At 43.8% G+C, this 18,948-nt stretch overlaps 1 protein-coding gene across 1 annotated transcript in view; it reads left to right on the forward strand.

The window, feature by feature from the left end:
- The first annotated feature begins 9,039 nt into the window (after positions 1–9,039).
- The window catches only part of brinp2 (bone morphogenetic protein/retinoic acid inducible neural-specific 2), a 176,963-nt gene continuing 167,054 nt past the window's right edge, over positions 9,040–18,948 (forward strand). The window contains exon 1 of the mRNA XM_058642262.1: positions 9,040–9,798. The gene's annotated coding sequence lies outside the window, so the exon portion shown is untranslated. The remainder of the gene's footprint in view (positions 9,799–18,948) is intronic.

Here is an 18,948-nt window from a genome sequence, read left to right on the forward strand (position 1 = left end):
CAATATGCAGTGAACTGTAAGTCGCCAAGTGGTCTAATGGTGCGGCTGTAATACCTCAAGACTTCTGTGTGTAGTTGGACTGAAACACCAGTGGGTTTGGTGTCCGTCTATGATGAGGACGCAGATGTAGGACGGTAGAAAATTCCATCCATTTATCCAGAGCTGTGGGACCCAGCTCACTCTTACATTAACACTTAATATCACACATTTGTTCAATTTTGAGTTCCCAAATGAAGTAAACGCGAACTGAAACATGAGGCAGAGAACCATTTTCTGCCCCAATTAAACTAACTTTACTCAGAAACGGGCACGCTTGATGCACAAATATGAAAAAAAGTTATATATATATATATATATATATATAACACACAGTTCATTCAGAAAGTTTTTCACTCACCTGACTCCACCCACTCTACCTGCCAAGACACACCTCCTCATCAAGCCAACATCCTGAAATCAGCCCTCCCTATATACTCCAGCTCCTCACTCATTCACACCTTTCCCAGATTGTTCTTAGCGCTGATGCAGGACTCTCCAGCGTTGATTCCTGACCCTGCCTGTCCTGGACCTACTTGCCTCTGCCTGAACCTTGAATCCTGGACCTCACCTCAGCCTCTCTGGTTTCTGTTTGCCTGTTCCCTGGACCGTCTGTTGAGCGTTTGTTTGGGTTCAACTCTCCACACCTACCCACTTGCTGTTCCCCCTCAAAGAAACTACGTGCATCTCTGCCTCTCTGTCGACGAGTGCCTTCCACATCCCTGCTGATTCCTTGTCTTCTATCCAGTTTCCCATTACCTCTACTGTGGTTTAAATAAAGACCTTTACAAGCTGTACTGTGCTGCATTTGGGTCCGTACATCAACCATTGCATTTGTAAAACATGTCTTGGAAAGGATCAATGGAAATGTCATGGTAGTTTGCCATCTTTAAAAAGTGAGTTTGGGAAACACTGCACTAAACTATGGTACACTCTTAACACACACACCAGTAGTGACAAGGATTGAGCCGATACAATACTCAATAGTATCGGTATTGGTAAAGTACAATACAGTCCAAAAATCCTATACTGTATATCGCATGCTTCATTATGCACTGTAAAAATGTAAACGATTAGCAACACTGGACTGTTTCTCTACAGGAGAAGAATGTGTTACACAGTTGGAGAATGGTTTGAAATGTGTTAATATCAGCGTCATAGTTTAAAAGGTCTAAAATGACTCACATCGGACTGATATCTTAAATTTGTGACATCGGTATTGGAGGCCTAGTAGAGACTGACACAATGAAGAAGCGACAAAATAGAACAGGAAGTAAACCCAACAGAAACCCAAAAAAGTCAAAATTGAAAAGCAAACTGAAATGTCTCAAAGTCAATAAACATACAGTTAACATAAATAATATTAAAAAGAAATCAACCAAGAAAGAGGTTCAATGTGGATGCAGTGAAATGAAATGGTTGCCTCTGTTGTCAGAACTTGGCAGAAAACTGAGCAGTCTGGCAGAAGCAGCCTGTTTTCCATCAGTGTTGAAAATACTGATTGCTGCAAAAAATGCACTCCTTGTATTTATTCACTTATTTGTCATTATGTCCGACTGCAGGATAACGGGCCGGGCTTTATGGTCCAATTACATGGTCATGTTCATTATGGTCAGACAAAATGACTGACTTTATAGCATGTGTAATCAAAACCCATCAGCTTCTGTCACGTAAGAATCAAGTAATTTTTTTAAAAAAGGAAAGAACTGAATGTGTTGTTTACATTCATCCAATACTGTAATTTCAGTACAAAAAAAAGCTGCGCCAGCGATAGCATCTCTCGGGTTCTCAGGGTTCCAATGGGTCCAATTTGGATTTTTTTATATGTACAGTATATATATATATATATATATATATATATATATATATATATATATATATATATATATACATATACATATACATATATGTTTTGGGTTTTTTCCAGGCCCCTGAAAGTTTTTGAAAATCACCCTACATAGACATGGGGTCATAGAACGTGCTCACATTTTGTGGAAGAAAGAAGTTAAGTTGATATTTAGGTAAATGTCTCCCTCGTTTGTTACGACACCACCTACTGTTTCATTCCCTGCGTTGCTTGATGTGTGTAGATTATTAATGGTGTTGTGGACACTGTCCACTGTCCCTCCCTCTCTCGACTGTTGACGCGAGTTTCCATGCAGAACAATGAGTGAGTAACAAGCAAATGATGTGATGCCTGGGAAAGGATAATTCCAAGATCTCTGTCTCACCAAAGAAAATTACACTTTGACCAAGATCTGAAGAACAATCACTTGTCCAGATGCAGAACGTGCTGCCAACCAATAAAAGTGGACGCCATCATGGACCAAGTTGCCCACTCCTATCTCATGCTGCCCTTGAATTTGAGGAAACTGGTCCTAGAAAGTCCTTGAATTTGATGTCACTCAAGGTGAGGGAAACCTGGCACTTAAAGGTGTATAAAGGAAGAGCTATTTAAGGCATATTTGATTGACAGCGGCTTTAAATGAACCTCCCAGTTTTGATACGTAAGGCTGGTATTAAAATGAAGGAGGTCAGGATTCCATTTCCTAACAGAAAAGCATCTTGTGATTCCTGTCATTCTCAGCTTCTCCTGTTAACACAACAAAAGTGTCTCTTATATAACCCCGCTTTGATCTGCATTTGTATTCATCTTGTGGCATTCACTCTCTTCCAGGAAGGCCATCAGTCTTAGAATCACAGGCGATAGCAGCCATTAAGGGGACGCATACGTGAGAATGTGTCCCCATATGGAAGAAGACATGATTATCTTTCCACTGTGATTAATGCATCAAGCATTTAACACCACAGCGAGAAAAGGAGCAGATAATGAAAAGGTAGATGAAGCCGTGGTACTGAGTGGGTGCTGTACTGTGTAAGCCCCAAGACAAAGGAGGTACATATCCCGTGGATTTCAGAGAGCCGCCGTCTTCCACTTGCTCCTCTCACATCACAGTCTTCCTCCGTGTAAGATGTCTTTGCTCTAATCCTCCATTTGTTTCAAGCAGAAGGGGGAGGAATGGAGGTGTGACAAGAGCAGGAGTGTTCATCTCACTCTGAAACATCCTGATGAGGACACATAAAAATGGAGGACTTGGCTTTCACTGTACCAGAATCTTCTGGTAGAGCTCTGCTGCCAATAAAATCCTCCCCTGCAGCGGACAGCAGAGATGAGGGCCTGGTTCAGCGTGTCCATAAAAACGAGGTGAGGGGTGTACTTAAGAATTTAGATGTGTACTGTCAAATCTGAATTTAAATGTCTCATGTTTTACACACGCCCGGCGTTTCATGTGAAGATGTGTTGGCCATAAAAATATAGATATGCGGTTTTACATCCCATCCCTGAGGATTGAACAAGATACCATATGTTCTGTTCCTTTTCTATACCTCCTACCATCTCTTCCTCCTGACACCTTAAACAACCCAAATCGCCTAACAAGCATTTAATATGCTCACTCAATGAACCTCATCCTTCATAGTTAGTTTTGTCGAACATATTTCACACTGAAAACGGCGTTTACTCCGAGCTGTCCTTCTGTACTGGAGCTTTAGATTTGTCCTTCAGCTGTAAAGTCACTTAAGGAAATAAAATGTTTGAGAGTTGGTCCATGTGGGCGGTGACGCTAAAACCGATTGCAAGACCTGTCAGCTCTGTTGACGGCAGAACTTTGTATTTTGATCGTGTCACAGTATTTCAACGACAAAATATCTTATAAAATCCAAAAAAATGATATAAATATTTTACTTTCCACTCTCGGGCCACACAGTGGTTTAGTGGTTAGCACTCTCGCCTTGCAGCAAGAAGACCCAGGTTCGAGCCCCGGTTGGAACCAGGGCCTTTCTGCATGGAGTTTGCATGTTCTCCCCGTGTGTGCGTGGGTTCTCTCCGGGTTCTCCGGCTTCCTCCCACAGTCCAAAAACATGCAATGTGGGGATTAGGTAAATTGAACACTCTAAATTGAGTGTGAGAGTGAATGGTTGTTTGTCTCTATCTGTGTGTGGCCCTGCGATGGACTGGCAAACTGTCCAGGGTGTACCCCGCCTATCGCCCGATGTAGCTGAGATTGGCACAGCACCCCCCACGACCTTCTGGTGGAGGATAAAGCGGTAGATGATGACTGACTTTCCACTCTTAAGATTCTCACCTTTGCCCCTAACTCAGTTCCAAGGGGTTAAAATTAGGGGTGTCAAATTATTGCGATTAATGAATTATTAATTAATAATAGTCATATTTAGCGCGGTATGTTTTTTTAATCGCGTTTATCTCATTTGTAATCTCTAACTTTACTGTTTCTGTATGCGATTTCAAAAACGCCCCGACAGCACCATTAATAAAGGTCAAGTGATAAGCCTTCTGTGTAAGAAGGAGTTAGCTTACCACCGAAGCAGCTCAAGTTCAGCCAACCACGTCAATACAAAGCACCCCACAGCTAATGTTAGCAGCGAAGACGTTAGCAATTTAGCGAGCCATAGCAAAGCACTTCGCCAAACTAAACTGGAGGAGCCCCGCGTATGAGCAAGTCTGTGACCGAGAGCTACGTCACAGAAATGTGCGCGCGCAGTTTGGGGTCAGAAAACACACTCGGCCTGGAACTAGTAGTACCAGTACTTGGTATTACTGGTACAAGTTAGCACAAGTAGAAGTGGAACTAGTCGACAGGCTACTAGGCTTAGAATGTTTGTATACAATGAAAGGGTCTATATGGACCTGATGTTTTATTTTTCTTTGTATTTTCTAATTATTTGGAGTTTGACAAAAGAACACAGCAGAATTTAAATGGCTGCATCAAGTTTAAAACAATAAATTACTTTATAATGCCACTTTTTGTTATATATATATCTTTTGATCTGCTGTAATAATGAATTTAAATGAAAGTACATCAAGCTGAGGGCTTTTCTCAGCAATTTTTAGGTGAGATTAAAAAATAGACTAATTAGATTAATTAATTATAGTTCATAATTAATTAATCTCTCAATTTTTAATCGCTTGACAGCACTAGTTAAAATCTACTCCTGTACCTCTTCAGGAACATGACATGTCATCACCCCAAAAGCAGACATAGTTGTGTTGTCAACAACAACAGGCACATGTTCTTATGTCTGCAGCAAATGTCAGACAATGCCTTCAACACCTAAAGGTCGAAGTGCGTGTTGCATATAGCAGACCCTGTATACTCGCAGTATCTGACTTCACCATCGGGTGGTGGTCCAAGTCTGGGCGCAGGGAATAGGACGCATTCCCACCAAAGAAGAAGAGACACGTCTGGTTCGAGCGGCTAACAGCTGAAAGGCCCATTGGGCAGGAAAGTCGGGGGGTCAGCCGGTTCGAGGGTTGCCAGCTTGAGGCTCAGATGACTATCACTGGTGACTAATTCTTCTGTTGTTGAAATGTTTATTCTGCTTGGTGAGCAGGGTTTAATACTCCAATACAGTTTGTGTCCACACACACCAAACACACTCATTACGCACGGTTCCAAAACTAAACCAGGGCCTTAAGATCACCAGTGGACCACTTACAGCCAAGTGATTAGCATAGCAGCTGTGCCAATCAGTGTTAGCTTTATCATGGTGACAGCTTCCTTGGGTTTCTCTCATTCTCTCTAAGTGAGATCTAGCCACAGATGAGGTTTTGTATGAGGAAGAACAAAGACAATATTTGGAAACTGATAGTTTTCTGTTCAAAGACATTTTGATGGGTACTGCAGGAGAATATCTGGGTAGCACCTGGCTTCATCGCGGAGGAAGCATAACACACTTACCCATTCCCTCACTGCGGATCCTCCGAAGTTTCTCTCACATCAGATATTGACCACAGATTACACTTGGGAGCCAGGAGGAGAATCTTCTTAGTTCACTGTATGTCTGAAAGTAGTACGTTTCTGCAGAAATGGCCTCGCATGAATGCGTGCACAATCTTTGAGCCGCGTGGCTATTTTTGACAGCTGCAAGTTTTGAATTCACAGTACCTTTTCTGCTCATCTGATCCCGTTTACGCTTCCCGGCATCCCACAGATATCTGCAACCCCTCTACATGCTGCATCCATTTATACATTTATCTGCCAAGCGGGTCTGGACTGCTCGTCTGATGCCAGTTGTGATGCCCTTTTCCTCTGAGTTTGTCTTTTGTAGGTCACCCATGGGTGGAGCTGGGGGAGGGCTTCACTCAGCGGTTTGTCATGTGATGCAGACCGGCCATTTGAGATGCAAACCTGCAGTATCTCTCTCTCTCCAGCTCTCTGTGTATCTCTCTCTCTGGCAGTAGTAAGAGATCAATAATATATATCATAATGCACAATAATGTTTACGAGGAAAAATAACCTGCGGGCCCTAAAGTTAAAGCTGGTGTCATCAGGGTTTGTTTGGTGATTTCCAACCATGGTGTCATTGCAATCTCCAATACATCCATCCATCCATTTTGTACTACTTTATGCTCCACATGAGGGATGTGGGGCAACAGGAGCCAAAAGGAGGGGTAGACCCTAGACAGTTCATCCCGGGCAAACATATACAGTCAATGAGTGTAAAAAATTTTTTGCATGTTTTTGGACTGTGGAAGGATGAAAATACGGAGAGTAGCCATGCACACATGGAGAGAACATGCCCTCTCTTCTGCATCATTCATCTTTTTTTATTTTTTTGCTGCTTTGAAAATCCAACTCTGTGAATAATAACTATGTTGTATCGTTGAAAAGTTCTACATTTGTCTCATTATTTTTTTGGTTGGGTTTTGAAATCATTGCAGCAAAAACACCCTTTTTCCAGTCACATGAAGAAACATATCCATAAGGCAGAGTAAAGCAGCATTTTCCGTTGACGCCTTCACCGCACACGTGTGAGGCCACCATATGTGTGGAAAAAAAATAATGCAACAGATACGTCTCCCACACTCTTGGGAGTCGTCCTGTCAAAGCTCTGCACAAAAACAAGGGAAGTCACACTCTGTATTGTAACGATGAATTTTGGCAGCACTTTCTCAGCCATTTTTGTTCCCCCTCGTGGTTTGCTTGTTAACTCCTGGCCAACAACACCTCTGCTTCAGTGCTGTACGCTTCGTGGAGACTGCGGTTATATGCTACACGAAGGTTATGCCAGCCCGATCGTTCTGTCTGAATAAAATCATTTGTTTGTACTTTTCATTTATTTAGGACGCTAATCAGGAGCACTTTCAGAAGCAAGTTCAGTTGCACAAGTGGCCACAAGGACGGTGTGGTGGTTAGCACTCTCGCCTTTGCAGCAAGAAGACCGGATTCTAGACAAAGTAGGAACAAGGGTCTCTCTGCACAGAGTTTGCATGTTCTCCCCGTGTGTGCGTGGGTTTTCGTCGGGTTCTCCGGAACCCGTGAATGTGAGAGTGAATGGTTGTTTGTCCGCAATGGATGGACTGGCGATCTGTCCAGGGTGTACCCCGCCAATCGCCTTATGCCGAGAGCATGGACAGGATACACCCAGGTAAGTACACAAAGGTTGCACTTTTAATTTATTCATGGGACATATATCAGGGTTTTAGGAGAATTTCGATAAATACACAGCCCTAATTTAGTGGTAGAAAAGAGATGGAACACTTTCAGAAACAAATGACTGACCTTAGCTGAATCCTCCTTTCCCAACTCTGACAGGAAACTACGGTGGCCTTTGCAAACCAGGTTATAGGATTTAAGGATAAGGATATAAATGCTCTCTCCACTCTCCCATACTCTGTTGTTTCCTCTTTCCTCTTCAGTGATTTATGCACCAGGCTTATGTTCATGAATCCTTCCACTTCATAATGCGAAATGCATGTCCTTTCAGGCAACTTCAAACATGGCGGCACAAAATGGCGACCTGTGTAAGCCTAATTCAAAGGCTACATATACCAAACTTTTTTTCCCTTTTTCTTGTATGTTGAAGTGATTACATACTTTTACAAACATCCTTCAAGGTACTGAATTTCGGCCAATAAGCCCTCCTATATCTTACATGCTGCAGCTTTAATTTGAAGGTGCGCTTGCTGCTGCATCTCTCACACAACACTCACCGAATATCAAGATGTTCCTCGGGTGCAGGTTCCTAAATAATACGCTGCCAAGCTTCTGGTGAGTATCTCACTCCAGCATGGCAGCGAGTGATGAATGCCTCATGTGCTTTCCGCGTTAACCAAGTTCATATTGAAACACTCCCTGGAGCTTTGCCATCAATCAAAGCCTCTCCCTTCAGCTGTCAAGCTTTTTTTTTTTTTTGTCGGGCCTCTCTCTTCTGCCATGTGCGGCTGTGCCACAACAATATCCGGCCCACCTCATTTGCTCCCATTACAGAGGCGGCTCACGCTGTTACTTATTTCCCTCTCGACGCCCCTCGGCAGTATATTCAGCATGCACTTCGCTCTCCAGCCTCCCTTCAAACACTTACTTATTCATCACAGACTGGAGAAAGCCGCTCGGCTGACAGACACCAGATTTCACAAGGAGAAGAAGGCAGAAAGACGGACACACACAAGTATGGGACTCTCCGCTCGGTAATGGGAGACGCTGTCAGTATGAATTCAGTTTTGCCGCGAGTCAAAGCTGATTTGCGGACACATTTGGCTAAAGTGCTGCGAATGAATGAGAGAAAGGCAGGAAAGCATTTTCACTTTCATTAGCCAGCGTGTCCCTTTGGGCTCAAACACATAGAGCTCAGTGCATGGACTGCGCCCCCCCCCCCACCACCACCACCTCCCTATCACAGTCTCAGTCTCTTTCCCTCTCCCTCCTCCTGTATCCCACTTTTACCTTCTTCCTCTCCATCTTTCCCCCTCTCATCAACATCCATCTCCCTTCAATCCACTCTTCCCATCTCCTCTCCTCGCTTCTCTCCCCATGTGCTGCTCACCATTGCACTCCTTTCCTCACCTCCTTCCCTTCCCTCACCCCCCTCCTCCTCCTCCTCTGCGGCTTTCAGCCAATCGCTGCCAAGCGAGGTGTGGTTTCCCTACAGGAGGGTGGAGAGAGCCTGTAGAGGAGAGGAGAGAGAGGAAAGACAGGAGAGGAGAGCGTCGGTGAACAGACACGCTGTCTTGAGTCACTTGGAAAAGCAACGCCACAGTGAGTGGCGGCCGTGGCGCACAGAGACTCCAGCGGCCTGGAGTAATTACCAGAAAAATAAAACAGAAAACCCGGAGTAAAACGCAGACACCAGAGAGCGGAGGGTGCGCAGTTTGTGGATACCTGCGCGCCTTCGCTCCGGCGGCAGGTGCACCACAGTCCCTCTCACGAGAGAGAGTTTCTTTCGGTCCGGGGAAGGAACCGAGAGAAGAAGACATTTCCTGGGATTATTTCTCCCGTGTCTCCGCAAAAGCTGCACGCAAACTTTGCCGCAGGCTCCTGCTTTGACCAGACAAAAACAATCCTAAGGGGGAGTTTAAATCCTTTAAATTGTGTGGACTGTTCCTTTTAGTCTGTTTCCAAACGCGGATAACCCGGGACACCACCTCGAATTCAGCTGAACTGTAAACTTGTGTCACGCAAACCGGAGTCTTTTCCATCCCTCCGTCCCTCTCTCTGTGTTTATCTATTTTAAATGTTTTGAAAAAGAAGACGGACAATGCCTGGATTATTACAGCCGCTGCCTCTGGGGAGAGGTGAGGAGTGAGGGAAGCCAGAGAGAAAGAGAGGAAGAAGGAGGGAAGTCGGTGGCGAAGGGCTGTCGTGCTCGACTTCGTTTGCTCTCCCTCCTATTTTCTCTTTACTGGATACAGGGACACACGCATCCAGAGACGCACGGGGAGGACGTGCGTTCACACCCTGGGTGAGTTGTTTGCGCGTGCGTGTGTCTGTTTTAATTACATACAAAAGGGGGGCTGTGCGTTTTCGTGCCAGGCGCGTTTTTACGCACAGCGCACACGGCAGTGAAGCGGGTTGGGATGGCCAGTTGCGGTGTGCCACAGACCAAGTGGTGACGCATGATGGATGGGCAGAGTGGGTGAGGACGAAAGGAGGGGAGGGAAGGAAGGAAGGAAGGAAGGGAGCAAGGAAGGGGGTGAGGAGGAGATGGTGGGGCTTGAATTAAGATGAGTCAGGCTCGTTTTTCACGCGGCCGCACAGGAATATTGTCAACATTTGTGCGGGTGAATAAATAAATATTGTGCCCACTTATATGCACAACTGCGCACATTTTAGTCTCCGAACGATGTGTGTGATTGATGCTTTTTTGATATGAATATGTGCGTGATTTGAACGTTTTAGACCAGTAAAGGTGCTGTGGTGCAGTCATAGCAAGTTGTGGAAATGTGTGTGTGTGTGTGTGTGTGTGTGTGTGAGTGAGAGGTAGTCTTACATATGTGGTATATTTTAACTTAGCAGTTGTTTCTTTAGTCCACTACACCACTATTCCATATTTTTCCTGTGTGTTTATTCCTGTTCTTTCCCACCCAGTAAACATTTTCCTCCCTTGCTTCCTTCACCCCTTCCCTCCTCTCTCTCTCTCTCTCTCCCTCCTCTCTGCCTCTGCATGCATGTGCCTGTGTGATACTGTTGCTCCATCACTCACCCTGAAATGCCTTCTTTACGCACGACGCATTCTCTCTCAGATTCTCTGCAACCATGTTAAGCACACCATTCACCTGTCAGCTACTTTTGTCGAGACTGCACTGTGTGTACATGTGGCTGCGAGGAAATCCTTGGAGAAGAAGAGGCGCTGCTGCCTCACATTTCCACTGAACGCCCACTGACGCTGCCACAGAGAGCTGCGAGGTGGGAAAAGAGGTCTTTGCTGTCAAACAAATAATGGAGGAGAAAGAAGGGAAAACATAAACTCTTCAAACAGTGGGAGAAAGAAACACATGCCTATTTCATCCGTTCACACTGTGCCAGTTGAATACATAGTGTACACATGCGGGGTGGACCTGATGGCTCAGTTCCCTTGTTGTATACATTCACTGAGCACTTTATTAGCAACACCTGCTTCTTCACTGTGCAATTATCCAGTCAGCCAAACGTGTGGCAGCAGAGCAGTGCAGGGATTCACAGGAGCTTCACTTCATATTCATGTCAGTGTGGAAATGTGATCTCGGGTTACTTTGGCTGTCGAACTGATTGTTGGATCAGAGCTGGGCGATTAAACCATAACAATCATCACAGCACAGCTAAACTTTCCATACGTATCCGCATAATGTAATTTAATGCATTGTACAACACACTTTGAGTTATGGCATTTTATTGCGTTTAATGTTTGACCTTAATCCATCGTTTTAGCTATGAAGAAATTGTTTTTTTAGCAAGTTTGAATAACAATCACTCTTAAGGTATTAGGATTATTATTATTATTGTTATTATTATTTGAACTTTGTCAAAAGAATGATCTGAGTATTTTTGAAACTGTAGATTTTCACACACACACACACACACACTCGGCTCTCGCAGCCATCGGGAGCACTTTAATGGCTAAAGACTTATGACAAATTACCCAGAGTTCATATCGCTTGGGTAACAAACCAATACGAAACCGACAATGGCAAAAGCAAAATGCAGAAGAGACCTGAACGGATTTTACAAGGAATTAAAAACAAAACATTTACCTTTTTGCATAATGATGACAGTAAATGAAAGAATCCACTTATCCTCTCTCCGTCAACAAAAATAAACAACATAAAAAGTCCAGAGTTCTCCAAATTAGGCAACATTGTTCGCACACAGCGTATAGTTCAGCAAAGGTCTGGCACTGTGGAAGTTTTTAGTGGACTCTCACATGTGGTGACTGCAGTGATGAATCTCAGGTCAACAGGCAGTAAAGGGCCACAATAACTGAACGCCTCCTCGCCACTCTTTGGTCTTATTCTGGAGACGCTTCGATGGCCTGATGGCCTGGCGGGTTCGTAGTCGGTGAGCAAGTCTGAAATGTATTGCAGGGCTAAACCTCTAAGTGCTTTGTGGACGACTGATGGGATTTTTAAAGTGATTCTGGTCAGGGTTTAGTGGAGGGACATGGGCCTGTCAGTCCTGCCGATGGAGACGTTCGGCGGATGAAGGGTCAGACTGGTTGAAGCTGGCAGAGGAGCTACAGTAGCTCAGAGAACTGCTCTTTACACACTGAACAGCAATGCTGTTCAAGCCTGAAGTGGACAGACTTCAGATTCCGCTCATCAGCCAAGAACAGAAATCTGAGGCTGCAGTGGACAGTGGTGATGTAACTCTGTGTGTGTGTGTGTGTGGGTGTGTGGGTTTATGAATGTCATCTGAAACTGGTTTCATGAACGTGACAGTGAGTTCAGTGAACTTCTGTGACCTCCTCAGTCACCAGACGTGAATCCAGTGGATGGGGGGAAAAAAGCTTTGAGATGTGATGTGATGCAGTCATGTCAACACACAGCAGCAGGATTATGGTGAGGCTGAGGAACAGCACAGTATTAAAGCTGCTGTCAGCCATGTTGTCTTTCGGCTAACTTCCTGTCCCTTACTGCTGTTAGCATTCTCCTCCCTCTGTCACCTCCGTGTCCGTGCACAGAAGAATGCTAGACTACAAATTGCCTGTATGCACAGAGCGTCTCTTACAACTTGGACCTAAGCCAGTCCATTTGACGTCCGGTCAGTTGTTGTTAAGGGGAAACTTGTCTTGTAGGGATTCCAAATGTACATTTAAGCACTGCTGCGTCTCTCTGATCACAGCCTCTGCTAAATTCTATAATTTATTAGGAATACCCTTGGTGACTTCTGCAAACACTGACTGTCTCTGCATCTTCAGCTGACAGGAAGTCATTAGGAGGGACTCGACTCCACTATGCTCGGTGGTCCTGTGTCCTGGCGTCTTTTGTGTTTTCAGGGTCGAAGCCCAAGAGCGAGAATTGTGGCTCACGCGGAGCGATTCAACTCCCAGCACACATTATCTAGACTTTTTGCTGTGAAGGTTATGTAACACGGTTGTGTGTGGACTGGGTCAGTGGAAGTGCTTTTTCAAACGTGTTTTAAAAGTCTCGTTTCAGCAACGCTAATGCAGTTATTGGATTCTGACATCATGTAAACTTACTGACTGTTTCCCAAACGTTTTAAAGATGGTGAACTGTCCTGACCCAAATCACAATATAAATCATCGACTAATGTATCAATTATTAACATATCTGTAACAGATGTTTGGTTAATGAATTACAACTTTATTTTATGCACATTATTCAAAACATATACACATAAAATCTTAACTAAAAGGTTTTGAAAATTCAGTAAAATTGTTAGGGGACCACAAAAAATCTCCTGCGGCCCCACTGTGGGTCCCCGACCCAGTCTTTGGTTATCACTGACCTGTATGTATATCCAGCCTAGGACCTCTTACTAAAGTGACCCAAATCTACATCTGCAAAGCGGAATTGAGGATCAGAGTTCTGTGTCAACGGAGATCTGCGTGATATCAGCTGAAGAAATTGGATACACCGTAAGTCACTGCAGCCTCGTAATCTGACCACAGCCTCGGTCGGTGACAGCCGCTAGAGCTACTCACCGCGTCGCTGAGGCGTTTGACCGACAGCAGCTTTAATAAAATGTGGCGAACGAGCTTAATGGACGTTGTTGTGATATCCTGGTAACAACGAGAGTCTGTAAATGACACGTTGTTTAGCGGCAGGTAGGGCTCCGCGTCAGTGCCGACGCCACAGCTGGATTGAAAAGGTGTATCGAGCGTTTGAGTCAGTGGTGACTGATATTGATGAAGCGCAGAAGGAGTTTCCATTAGTGAGTCTGTTCAGGTGGGTGGGGGGAGGAACCAATGACAAATGCGGCTTGTTTTTCTTCCACACGACTCTGGGCTGTTTGTGTTTGGCCCTGTCCGTGGAAATCTACTGCACTGAAGAATATAGTTCTATTAAAAGGTCTGCTCTTGTTTGTTGCTTTGATTTGACATTCTGTCTTTTTATTTTTAACCAGCTGTTCAGTTGGCCTTTGTGCCTTTTTTATATGGAAGCAAGTTGTGATTATTATACGTGTTTTCAGGCGGGAATTGATGTGTGCTTTTCCAGTAGCGTGACACGCCTCGCCTCGACACAGTATGGTTATTTAGCGTCTCCACTAGCATGGCACCTGGTACCTGGTATTATTTTTAGTACCTGCTCTGGAGAGGTTCCAAGCGAGCTGAGCCGATACATGCTTGATGTCGCCAGACTGCCGGCCACTGATTGGTCAGAGTGTTGCCACAGGAAGAGAAGTCCGACACAAGAATCAAGCCGAACAATACCGAACTGTAGACCAGTTAAATATACTTAAAAATCCTAAAAAATCTCCAACAATTACCAAGGAAAGGCGAGGGGCATCACAACCCCTGCCCTGCCGCTGTATTTCAGTCCAGTGACTGTGTGAGACGGAGTCTGTGCTCCGGTCATGGAGGAAGTACTCAACAAATCTTTTTAATTAACTGATTGTAATGATTCGCGTGTAAATGAAGTCACCACAGTTTCATGCAGCCGTTCAGTGACGACTCCGCCCACATTGAGGAGGTACTATATTGTAATGGAAACACAATCTAAACCACATCGAGCCGTGGTGTGCCGAGGCGAGGCGAGCTGGGACCATGTAGTGGAGACATGGCATAAATATCCACAAAAGTTCCTCCAGATGTTTTGTGGAACTTCTGCCCACAGATGAGAAAGTAATGATAAAGAATGGATAAAGGTGAAGGTAAAGAGAAATCATGTTTCCATCATTTCAATGTGAAGGAAATGATGAGCTTTCTGTATGGGATGCACCTGTACAAGCAAGTTTAGACCCATTGAAGGCAGTGAAATGAGGGCATGAGGCCACAGACTAAATAAATGATCAGATTCTGAGGTCTATGTTGCCTTTTCTTTGTTCAGAATATTGATGTAGCAACAGTCGGTGGAATCAAACCAATGACTCACCAGTTTTCGTATCGGTGTTCCTCGAGTGTCGAGAATTTTTGAAACCCCTTCTCATTTTGTTTAAGCGGACCCAGTGGAGTCCATTCAAATGCCCCCGATTGTCTCTCGATATATAGAACGTGCAAAAGTAAAGTGCGCGATTCCTCTGCTGTGTGGAAATTGGTTTATGTGTTTATCGTCTCTCCCACAACTGTAATAGACGAGCCTCGACAGACACATTCAATAGCTCAAAACTCCATATCCAATCTTGTAAAGATTTCTCTGCACCCTCTAGTATAATGCTGTGTATATTTTACTATCTTATTTTAGTGCCTCCTTTTAAAGATGTATCCCAATAACGAGAAAAGGTACAGAAAAGATACAGTGAGGTGGATTACTGTTGAAAAAAAGTTCCATATTCACTCACGGACAAAGATAATATCTCTTCTCACCTATTGTCCTCCCGTAAAGAAGAAAATAGCATCCATTTGACTTCTCTTATTAGCTCCCTTTTCTCCCTCTTATTTTGTTGTCATCCAAGGTCGCGTTTGCTTCGCGATTCTCTCTCTCTGCCTCTGACCTCTCGCTCCGTTTCATAAGCAATCGGGGAAGAAAATCTGAGCGCCGGATCTAGCGGCGATGTCGCCGTGAGTCACTCTGCAGAAGAGTGCATCAGCTAAATGCGTGTGTATATATAAATGTAAATGTGTTCGCACACAACGCACAGCTGTGTCCTTCAAACTGCAAGGACGAGCGGGGAGATATTGGAAATGCTGCATTTTCAGAGATTGATACATAATAGCAGGCTTTTAAGATTTGCTGTCAGTGTCATCTCTCAGAAGTGCACCGTGTCCCCTTTTTAAATTGAGATACACCGGAGTCTGAAAGGTTGCATCCAAGGTACTCAAAAACACACGAATGCTGCTTTTTTAATGAGACCTGCAAGTGGCTCCACCACTCATCTATCATCCAGCTGTGGTCCCGATGGATGTTTTTTACAGTAGGTTTATAATACATACACGTTTCACTTCTTTTTTGGGCTTTAAGTGCTTTGCGTCCCCGCCAAGACCTACAGGAGAAGATTGAACACCACAATTTCGCAATATTTCTAGTCCAGGTTTGTACAAATCTGACAACAACTTCCTACTTATCTCATGTAGTGCAAACCACTCAGATACCAGGTTAATATTAGATAGATGAAGCCGAAACTACATCTATGGACCCAAGTACAACCGCCCTGCGGTAAATCCTTCATCGTGGTGATAATATTAGATTTTGTTTTCCGGCTGATTCGCGGTGCTACACGGTGTGATCTTTCACCTGCAAGCAACAATGTTTCATATTTATTTCTATTTTATTGACTGGCACGTGCGATGCTTTATGTGCGGCGTGTGCACGCGCTGGTGAAAAAAAATCATTAAGCAATGTTCTCGAGCCACGGCAACAGTGAAAGCGTTTGTGGTCTCGGAGTAATTGATTATTGATTCATGGAGGTATAATGCCGTTGTATCTCTTTGCTGTAATATGATTTGGTGAAGATATCAGCGAGAGCGCGGGACGTGGGACCACAGCACTCTGGGATATTGACTGGGGCATCATCATGTGTTGGTATGTGTGATCGGCGAATAAACGGCACGGAATTCAGATTCATATTGATGCACTCTCTCTCTTGTGATGAAGGGAATAAATTATAAGGACCAGAGTAGTCGGTGTCTCAATGAATACCAGGTCACTGAAGAAGAGAGGGGAGCTGTCTTGGTCCTTTAGGGTGGATGCTTGTCAGACAGTTTGAAGTCCTGTTTGGTCAGTGTGCATTTGAATGATTTTTTTTTGTGGTTAGTTCTGTTGCCTTGCAGCAAAAAAGACACAGGGTTCAGGTCCCGGTTGGAACAGGGGTCTTTCTGCATTTTCTCCAGGTTCTCTGGTTTCCTTTCACACAGTGGTTAATTGAACACTCTAAACTGCCTGTAGGCCTGAGTGGTTGCTTATGTTGGACCTGGCCATCCTGGTTCCCCCACTTTTTGCCCCGTGTCGGCTGGGATTGGCTCCCGTGACCCCCGTCCTTCGTGTGGAGGATAAAGCAGTTTTAAAATGTATGTGTGCATGGTTCTGATTGGTTAGATACTCTACTAAGAAAAGCAAAGGTCAGTTTCTGTGAAAGTGGTTCGTATGTGAAAAGACCGCCTCGGAAGAGGCACACATTTGAGATCCTGAACTGGAGGTGGACTTGACTTTTGACCTTTCACACCATGTAATCAAGAGTTACGGATTTAAATGACACACAGCGTTTAGTTGACCCAATTTCCAACCATATTAAGTTAATACAACTGCTTCATTAGCAACTTTAAAGGGTTGATTGAAACCAGTAGATTAGAATTGTTATCGCACAACTCTCTCTGTCTAATTAAATGATGGTAGATGGAGCCCTAAATTATTTTTAGAGTGTAAAGTGAGACGATGTGGATGTGTGAGCGGAGCGTCTTGCTTTTCTTCTTCTCCAGACTCCAAAACGACCGAGTGAATTATACAAGTCGTTGACGGGGGACGCGGTCGTGATTTGCTACTTTTCTCATTTCCAGTTGATGGCACCGCATTTCATCTCTTTGATTCAGTACCTAATCAAAAGGTACGTGAACAAAGCTATGGATTTTAATACACTTTTGCCTCCTCTTCTCCTTCCTTCCAAAGATACAACCATATGTATATGAATTTTAAACATGTGGGGAGAAGAAAAAAAAAAATGGAAACATGTAAACTGCATTAACTCCAATTGTGCAAACATACAATTAAAGCTAATGTAAACAATTTTATGACGGCACAAACAGCCAGCACCTGTTAGTACACGCCATCAATCCCTCCGTACGTGCTGTGCTGAGTGAGTGCGCGGTGCTATTTGTTTTCCCCTCTGCCGTGTCAGGCAGTCGCTCATTAGTTTTTCACAGATGGTTCAACACACACAGCACAAACACAATGGACACTCATTTATAATGCATCACGTCAGTTAATGAAAGTGGACATTATTTCATCTTTATTCATATGTGATAATCAGTCATGCACTTTTAAAAATGTCAAAGTGTTTGATGTGAAGGTAGGGCCTGGCAACTCCTCTTTACATCCATGTCATATCATATGCAAAGAACAGTTATATTATATTATACATAGAACATGTGAGGAAAACGTTCCATATTGTAAAGCTAGTCTTCCACCTAGGGTGGGGGAACAACATTGATTCTTACGCGATGCAGATGTGGGCGATTCTGAATCAATTAACACATGTCCAAATTCTGATTATTTATATGTTAAATAATTTCTTTTGAAGTTAGCAGCTCATGTGGCTTTCTGACAGGTTTTGTTGTTGTTGTTTATTGTAGCTGGACACTGAAGCGTCAGCGTTTTTGCTGTTAGCCGCTACTGTAGCATTAGTACTTTATGTTAGCAGCTAATGTGGCTAAGGCATTCTGACAGGTTTTGTTGTTGTTGTTTATTGTAGCTGGACACTGAAGCATCAGCGTTTTTGCTGTTAGCCGCTACTGTAGCATTAGTACTTTATGTTAGCAGCTAATGTGGCTAAGGCATTCTGACAGGTTTTGTTGTTGTTGTTGTTTATTGTAGCTGGACACTGAAGCGTCAGCGCTTTTGCTGTTAGCCGCTACCGTAGCATTAGTACTTTATGTTAGCAGCTAGCAGCAGCATCTGACACATGTGCTCCAAACATGAGCAACCGATGACAGCCACGCGGGTGCTAACGATGCTGAGCTGTTAAACATAATTATCACAAATTGTGTCTTAAATATGTGAATTTTTAAGCTGTAACTTTCCAGTTTACAAATTTGATTTAGTTTGATAAACAATAATGGAAATGGATTAAACTCTTGTTTCTCATTACAAATGCACTGTTAAAAAAATAGCAGTGGATGAGTGATGCATCAATTCAATCGTTTTGAAATCGAATCGTGAGGCACCTAAAGATTCCCGTGCCTATGTCCACCCCCAAAAAAGCATCAGTTGGCCATCGTAGTTTTTAAATTATTACCATTATTTACTTAAATTCTGGGCTCTTTGGCTCATTTTCAAGGAGTGATGGAGTGGAACAGGTTTCTAAG

Source organism: Solea solea, chromosome 1, assembly GCF_958295425.1.
Source record: "Solea solea chromosome 1, fSolSol10.1, whole genome shotgun sequence".
Taxonomy (NCBI): Eukaryota; Metazoa; Chordata; class Actinopteri; order Pleuronectiformes; family Soleidae; genus Solea; species Solea solea.